The sequence below is a fragment of the Phallusia mammillata genome, chromosome 3 (genome assembly GCF_965637545.1).
Source record: "Phallusia mammillata chromosome 3, kaPhaMamm4.hap1.1, whole genome shotgun sequence".
NCBI classification, from domain to species: Eukaryota; Metazoa; Chordata; class Ascidiacea; order Phlebobranchia; family Ascidiidae; genus Phallusia; species Phallusia mammillata.
In genome coordinates this window covers 20,181,568-20,190,701 of record NC_137254.1, presented here as the reverse complement: position 1 = coordinate 20,190,701, position 9,134 = coordinate 20,181,568, and the positions used below count along the sequence as shown (strand labels likewise).

Here is a 9,134-nt window from a genome sequence, read left to right as displayed (position 1 = left end):
TTTGAGAATAACACTGATGAAAGTTAAACCGTAACATAAAGTGTAAACATATTTTGGGCCTACCATGGGCGTTACGTTAGTCCACCTATACTCTGCTGAAAGGTTGTTTTTATATCTGAACATAAATTGAATTTGTCAAAAACAACGCTTTTTATTATTCTACTCTGGTAAAAACAAACGATACCTTTGGAACTAATTACATGATTTATGAACCCTTTTCAAAAAGCGATGATCGATTGAATGTAAATCTAAACTCCAGCGTATTAGACACCACTTAAAAAAGATAAGCCTCATTCTTCACAGGGAATACCATATGCGAAGACCTTAAATGCGCTGGTAAGATCAATTCTGCCTGCACGTCAGATTCCGAACCGCATCTAAGTCGCGTTGTGTTGAGCAGCAACCTTGCTGAGTTTGCCCTCGACTCAACTTTCTAAACGTGTTAACTAGGACTTTTGCTAGGCCTGTTTATCGTCCCACAGACACTTAGCTCGATAAAGACTCGTGGACCACAAAGTTACACATTTGGTTACATGTTTGCCTACAACATATCGACTTCTTTTACTTGTCACACAACCTTTCTAAATGCTTCTGGGGACGGGGAGACATTTAATTCGACTCTTCAGTTGACGTCACAAACACTTCTGTGATTGCTAAAACTGCAACATTCTGCTAAATTCCACAGACTGTATCAAATTGTTTTGTTCTATCGCTACGGTCAAATGCGTTTGACTGAACTCGGGCTACAAGCTGTTAACTGCCCGATTAACTTTAAACAAAAAACGAATCATGCTGCGTAAATCGAAGTGGAAACAACTGGCAAGGTGATATACTACCGGCTGTATTACTAAACTTCCATAATATCTGAATAGCCAGTTACAAGCTATTATTCAAAACTGAAATGCATTACAACCTCCTAATGCATAACATGTGTTTTTCAGTTGCAGTAATGCCACTTTAAGGACTAATCCTTTTATGGCTGTCAACGACCACGAATCGAATGACAGTAAAGGGCACAGACAAAACTTCCCACAAATGTAGTGGAACAAAAGCGGGCTAATTCACAAACGTAAGAACAAAAAACCTTGACAACATAATTGATGCTTTGTTATCTATCCAACCAGTATAGTAGTATACGATACACTGCTCTGCGAGCTTTTCACACCGGAATTCGATTCGAAATCAAAAATATCTCTGCCATTAAAAGTGACGTCCTTAAAAAAATAAACACCACTATTAGCATCCTTCGCAGAGTATAACAGACCACATACCAGAACCAAATCATTGGCCAACATTAAACCACCGGTTTCATTTACCGCAGCTGCACAAATGTAAAAATTAAATGTTCAATCTCACGTTAGGCAATGAGAAGGCGGACTTATGTAAGCGGGATCGTTTCGTAAGATAACTATTTACGTTCTCACCTATTGTAAGCACAATATTTACATAGATGTCACACACCCGTCAACTGTTTTTTGGCGTTGTGAAAATTACCGAAAGAGGCGGGCAGCGACAACAACTGCATGCATTAAGTTAACACGCGTGACAAACGTCCAAATGTGCCATTACAATAACACTCACGCAATTAGTGCGTCTCTAATCCGAGCGAAAAATCGCCGCTTTCATCTTCGGTCCATTAAGAAAACGCATGTGTGCATTGTAGAGGTGCTAAATCGCTCACAAACGCTATATCAACTGCTGAAAATGTTGTACAGATTAAAGAACCCTGGCATCCGAACATATACTCAAATCGGTTATATTTAACAAAGGCGGCGTGTTACCGGCTTAGGCAAATATCAGCGCACTGTATTCTACATCCTACGCCCTTTAGAGACGAAAGACATGCTTTCACAAAGTCACGACCATTCCGTTAGGCTTCTCTTTTTAAGAACAGCAGAGCTACATCCGAAGTGCGACTTGAATAATTTATGGTGCACCAGCCCACATTGGCGAATAGAAAAAGTGCATTAGAGGATCGATACCAGTTGTGCTGGACCACCTAATATAAACGAGCAAAAAAGGCGATACGGGGGTGTCCTAATGTTTAGCCTGTTGTGGCCGAACCGCCCTTCAACAACAATAAAAGAAATCTAAAAATCAATTTCAGTTTGCTGTATCTCTGCGTTAATGTCTATTGACGTGTTTGTTTTGCCTGTCAAAGTCCCCCTGGGTGCCGTTGGATTCGCTGGTAGCCTTGTTCTGCATCTTTTTGGTAATTCCTCGAACAAGCAAATCGCTGATCTTTACAAACTTATGTTAACATGTATAAGTTGTCCTTCCTTTGCTGGATCATAAAAAGTTTTTTTTTACGTTTCGAAAGCACGAAACCGTTTCAGGTGTTCAGAATAAGAGACTATGGTACAAAACAGACACGAAACCTGAGGCACCATTTCAGGCGCTATATTAGCAAATAATTCTAGTTTCTAATACTTCTCTTTCAATGCTTACCAACGCAAACATTATTATTATTTCTATAAATAATCCCTCCTATACAATTCTCAGCAGACGTTGCAACCCCATAAGATTACATAAACTGCTGACAAGAAAAAATACCACTAGGTTGCATTCGTTTGTGTAGTTTCTTTTTTTGCCAATGTTCCCTGTTTTAATGTGCCAAAGATGCTGAATAAAACTGCTCTGACAGGAAACTAATAGCCTATTCGTAAAGGCGATTAACCAATTGAAATCTAAAAAAGGGCGCCAGAACAGAAAGTTAATCATTAACTCAGGCTTTATATTATAATGAGCTGTATACCAGAGTGCTTGTACAATACAAACCGTTCGGACCCGCAAAGCACAAATGACATGCATCGTAATGTACGGGGGCAATTGCAATTGCATCAAACCTGTTATTACAGAGTTGTCTGCTTATTTGGAGGCTAATTACAATTGCTTTCGTCGTAATACACGCTCTACACGCGACCGCCTTCTGTGACGAGCTTCAATGGACCGACAACACAAAGAGATACACATCAAACACAGGTTTTTCTTGAGTTACATTACGATTAACCTAATAGTGCTTGTATCCTTTGGAACGGGCGCCTGTCCTTACTGTTACAACACGAAACAGGAAAGACGCGCGTAAGTTTTTCTCAAACTGTTCACAATGGCAGGGAGCACCGCACAATAACTGAAAACCAAACAAGGGTCTATTGGATACAGCGTGGCTTGATAATAGTATGTGTGCACACGTTCTTTCTACACAATGAGCAATTGTGTACAGGTTCAACAGCGATCAGTTTTGTCAGCGAGGGGACTGGCATTGTAAAGTTGAGTGGAATTCGGCCATTGCGGTTTACAAACAACGACCCGGCGTAAACTTAGTCAGGCTTATCCCTACGTAGGTACAAAAGGTGAGAACTAAACTGTAACACATAACTGAAAAAGCTTTGTGAATAGTTCACATAACTAAAAAATGAATAATTTAGGTCAAACTCTATTGTTTGAACTTACTAGCTTTTTAACAATTTTAAAACATTTTATAAAACAAACAATAAAAACAGCGTTTCTTTTTCAGCCTAATTAACAGAACGCGAAACGCTTTAAACAACCCAAATCTACTGATCTACATTTTAAAATAAAAATTTACGCACAGTTAATAAAGTTACTTTAAATTGGCCACGCCCATCTGAACTTCACCTTGAATCTTATTCACAATAAATGATCTTTACTGCCATCTTGCAATAACATAAATGTGCACAAATGTGTAAAAGAGCTATAGTTAATTTGTTTATTTTTTACCAATTACAGCTGTCTAGAGCAGCGGTTCCCAAACTAGGGTCCGCGGTCCTTTAGGGGTCCGTGAGGCAATTTTGGGGGGACCGCGAACCGGTTGAAGTAATTCTATAATCCTATTTGGCGTCAGTTTGTGCCACTAAATAGGTTTAAATCAAAGTAGAATTGAGAATCGACTGTCTCCATTGCTAAACAATGGCCTTTATTGAATGACAACTATCAAAAATGCAATTGTTCGCTCACAATCCTAATGTTTTTGTCCTGTTTGTGATGTCATATGCTGTCTTTGGATGATTGTTATGCGCAATTTTGCATAACTAGCTAAAATCCTGCAATCAACTTTCGTTTTTATGAAATACACATTTAGGCTTGCCCTCGAAATAATGGACCGCGAGCCCTCGAAATAATGGCAAAGGGACCGTTTTGAAAAAAATATGAAAAAGTTTGGGAACCACTGGTCTAGAGCGACATTTAGTAATCTAAAATTACTACTTGGTTTCAAAATTTTGCATTGCAATTGTTTATTTCGTCAAAACGATTGCCGACCTCTGCTGTTGGGCGGGTTTCTCTCACAGTGGGTTACTAATTCAACATAAAGTAAGTCTCTCAATTTTTGCAGGTTTTGTGTGGTATGCACGATTGTATCTACCATAAGGCAAAATAAATCAGTGCTTGGGTCATCAAAGAAACTGTTTATTTAACTTACCAATTTTTAGTGATGTCGTAAAATTTAAATGCACAACCAAATCGGATTTTTCACAGTTGACACTGTGTCGTCTATGAATATAAACATTGCATCAATAATTTTAGTTTCCAAACTCACTTAGTGTTACGTCGTTTTCGCCAACTGTTGTGAACATAACTTTGCCCAGCAAAACGTATAACAATTGTCCTGTGACGCAACAGTTAAGGTGGCTGTACACAAGATCCGTTTCGGTCCGTTTTCGTCCGTCATGCGTATACGCGCGTAAATTTCGGTCCGTCGCCTTCCGTCGACGTGCATACACAGAATGCGAACCATGCGTTTTGTCCGAAAACGGTCGAAACGGACGTTAACGCAAGGCCATCCGAACAAATAGAACATGTTCTATTTTTTCGGACGTACGCATGCGATTTTCGGTGTAGTGATAGTGCAAAACTGAGAGATATTTCTAGATTGGTTGATTAATATTAATTATTTTGATCAAATCACAAGACTTGAAGCCCTCTTGTTTCTAATAATAAATAGAAGTGAAGTAATATGCAAGGTTTTATTTTTAAATCGGCAAAAAGACAGACTTCAGACTCGACTGGAATGCAGAACAACAGCGGGATACAAAAAGCTAATAATGTAAGTAACAAAAGCTTTCCGCGAAACAAATGGGTCAGGAAATAGTCAGTTCATAACTTAGTTCTGGCAGTTAATGTCATTGATTGCAAAATTTCAGAAAAAAGAAAACTGCAAATATGCCATCAGGGTTTAGAAATTCGGAACTATGTTGTATTAATATTTAGGATGTTGCTTATGAAATCTAAGTCCATACGCTAGTTGTTTACATACACTTAAGTACTGGTTGATGTTTCTGCAACAATCTGTGAATTATGCACTTTAAGTTATCATGATAAGTTCTTTTGTAGAATCCTTGGATTGATAAATATCAACTAAAGAAATCAAGTTTAACAAGAAAAACTAGTAACCAGCTTTGGAGAGAAATCTACCTTATAAATGCCTGTAATTCAACTTCAGCAGAGTTTGGTTTAACAGGTAATTTAACTAACTTGTGTTACAATGTGGATACATTTTTAATGGTGATAGAAATGTTGTGGTTTTTACCAAAAAATGTTTTGACAACATTTTATTGTACATTGGGAAGGGCTTATTCTGCTTATCAAATGTACATTTTGTGAAGTATATGTGACACCTGCCTGTTACTTTTTTTTACAGAAAAAATGTGAAAGAAAGGTGACATATGCGACACCTATATAAAAAAGACAGAAAATCCAATGGTTTAAGATTTAAACACAGCACCACAGGTATGTAAATTAAATGATTTATGCTCCATATTTGTAATAAACCTACTATATGTGTTATGTTTGTAAGGCATGGACCCCAACAATGTGCTATTTGAGTACTGCAGGGAGAGAATTGTGATCAAAAATAGTATTATTTTTCACATCTTCATTGTAATTTGTAACCAAGGTTTGTGTTTAATATGAGAGATGGAAACAAACCAGAAAAGTCAAGTTAAATGAAAGATTGCACTTAATTGTGGATTAAACAAATATACTTCTAAACTAATATGTACATACTGTTGCATTTATGTTTTTGTTATTTGTAGGAGACCTACAGGCAACAACCAGCACATTGCCAAATTATAAGAATACACCTACTGATGCTAGGATTGCTTTTCACTTTTCAAAAATAAGAAAATGCTTGAGGCAATCGAAAGAGGGTACAGGAGGGTTTTTAAAAGCAAATGAAATTCTTTAGAAATACGAAGCATTCTGTAAAAACACAAAAAAGTCCTTTCAGTATTTATTCATCCCCAATTTTACCATTTAAACATTTCGCTCATATGCACTGTGTGTTTGTACTTTTTTATTTTGTCTGCTTTAAAAGTGTCTTTTAGAAAAAAAAATACAAATATTTTGTGACATTTGTTTTCCATTAGCGATGTTATTGTACTGCTATCTTATTTGAGCATGTTTTGACACCAGCGAATGCCAAGGGTAGGTTGGGTAATGTCGATTGTAAACTATTTAAATTACTTTTTTTGGTCGGTGTGTTCGAGTTTAGCAATATTAAAATCCCACCACCACCACCGTGATAACCCAAATGCAAGAAATTAGCGGTGTTCCTTCTTTGAACAGCCAAACAACTGATTTGGAGTAGGACGCATTCAAGCAAAACGTCGCATCGTTCAGATCCTGTGTATACCACCAAACGCAGCCACTTTCGGAACGTAAATTCGGTCCGTTTACGCACGTCAGAATACGGACCGTTTTTCGCATGCGTTTACGCACGTTGACGGAATACGCAGTCTGTGTACAGCCACCTTTAGTGTCAGTGGCGGCTCGTGCCTAAAATTTGTGGGGGTGCTGCCCCCACAAATTTTAGCCTTTACTGAACATATATAAGCTTTAGTAATACAAATCTTAATTAGCAACTCCGTTGTGACGTAATTTTTGTTACGCATTAATGTACACGAGTGTAAACAGCAGACGGCATCATTTGTGTATTTTGTTTACTTGCACAGCGACGGGCCAAACACAATAACGTTCAGTAATAATGTGAAAAACAAAAACACACGTGGCACAGACTCGAAACGAAGCGGTTGTAAATACGGTAAAGCCAATGATTACTTTTAAAATCATTGGTAAAACACAACAGGAATATGGAAAAAAAAGTAATAGAAAAATAGATATAAATCAGTTTTTCAGTTCAACAACAAAAATTGTCATGTTTCATTTAAGTAAATTTAGTCACAGTCAGCGTTTTTAACATATTCTATGACACTTCACAGATTATTGTCACACAAAAAAACTAGCCATACAGCTTTTTTATTGGTATCATAACTAACAAATTTAACAACCACATTACATAGGTTTCAGAACTTGTTCATTTAAACATCTTTCTTAAATTTTTGTTTACAGACTATTAATTGTATTTTAGTTTCTTAACTGCCATAATTGCTGCTTGCTGGCAAATAGCTTATAATTCCTTTTTTAAGTGCAAAACGCCTTCAAGCTTTAAAATTTACAACACTCTCACTTAAATTTAAACCATATTATTAAATCTTGTGCTTCCTTTTTCCAACAAAAATGAATCATGAAGTTATAGTTTGGGCATGATAATTGACAGCTTCTTCCTTAATCCCAAATGATAACTAAGAAACTGTTTTTCTATTTAGTACTAGCACTGCAAGTGCAGGTCTTTTGGAAATATTGGTGTTCCTCAGAAAAATTGGCATCTTTTTCAGTGTTAAAAAGAACTGTTTTGCCTTTGAAGGAATCATGGAAACAGCAAAAAGGATTTTTCATCCTAGTAATTTAACTTGTCAAAACATCATCTCTAGATTAATTATTTTCAAGGTAATCATGAACATCAGCAGAAACATTTTCATTTCAGTAACTAGCTTTTCTTCGTCAACAATAGGATATGCTTGGTGGCCACTACTATCTTGTCTGTAAAATGTTCATTCTTAAGAAACACTTCCTGTGAAACAATTTAGCAGCTACTGTTTAGACAAACAGTACATGTCCATTATATCAATACACATGATTGCACTTGGTTGCAAATACTGTCCACATGGTGTGTTAAGAAATCCACACTTTAAATTGTCTTCACTCTTTTTTTTGTCTTCATTTCAAAATTCCTGTTGCTTCTGCAGTTGTTTGTTCTGCATTTGATATTGCCTGAATTTCAGTGAGGCATTTAACTTCACAGTCACAAATTTAATTTTTTTTGGTAGCATTAAGAACTAAAACTGAGTATTTCTTGTTGTTGCTTATTCCTGCATGACATTGGAGTAGCAGATGTTTTGTCCCATACTTTCATAAAACTTTTTAATTCAGTTATTTATTATAAAGGTTAGTTGTGACTTTTAAAGGTGTTAGATGACCTTTTTTCTTTTTCAAAGTGTTAGATACACTTATTTTATTTAATGATAACTGTAAAAACTGAAACCCACTTACAGTCATCTTAAAAAGTCACGACTATAACAGTCAAACAATAAATTTAATGATAGCAAAATAATTATTTAACTGCACTCACTGTCGAACTTAAAAACACAGTACACGGGTTTGGCTTTGGAGTTCACTGACGCGAAGCAGACAACACAACTATAGCGCTACGTCACGGGAGGGGCTGTGCGAGCCAAAGTCTATCTATCAAACACAAGTTGTCGCACGAGAATTCATGGAGCGTGAAATGGGGCGACTTTGCACGCTTTTAACAACGCAAAGGATAGGGTTTTGGATGTTGTTTTCAATAACCTGGCTTAACGACTAAATATTTTTTATTTCTTAATTGCCTTGCTGACAAGAAAATTTATGCGTGACGTAAAAATGACGTCATTGGTTGCTAGGCAACACACAATGTTTGCAGGAAAGCATTTTTATTGGCAATAGTTTAGCGAAAAAAATTTTCTGCATCGTTTGCTAGCAAATTTGTGAATAAAGTGTAGTAAATATAAATGATCCCGACCGTTTTTAGTAATAAAAAATGTTGACTGTACAGATATTTCAAAAACTTAGAAATATAAGTGTTAACCAAAGCAGTTTGTTTATCAAAGTTATACTTTTTAAAGTCTTTATTTAGGTTAACGGTATACTTATTTTTTTGCTACTGGAAAAAGTGCAAACCTACAGAAATTTGCAATACATTTAACAGTTCTATGATAAGATGAATAAAGTGCATA

At 36.4% G+C, this 9,134-nt stretch overlaps 1 long non-coding RNA gene across 1 annotated transcript; it reads left to right on the top strand.

The window, feature by feature from the left end:
- Positions 1–4,646: 4,646 nt before the first annotated feature.
- Positions 4,647–6,375, top strand: LOC145217729 (uncharacterized). The gene is made up of 4 exons (XR_013857468.1): positions 4,647–5,065; positions 5,353–5,479; positions 5,660–5,748; positions 6,054–6,375. It is a non-coding gene; the product is annotated as an uncharacterized LOC145217729 (long non-coding RNA).
- Positions 6,376–9,134: the final 2,759 nt, after the last annotated feature.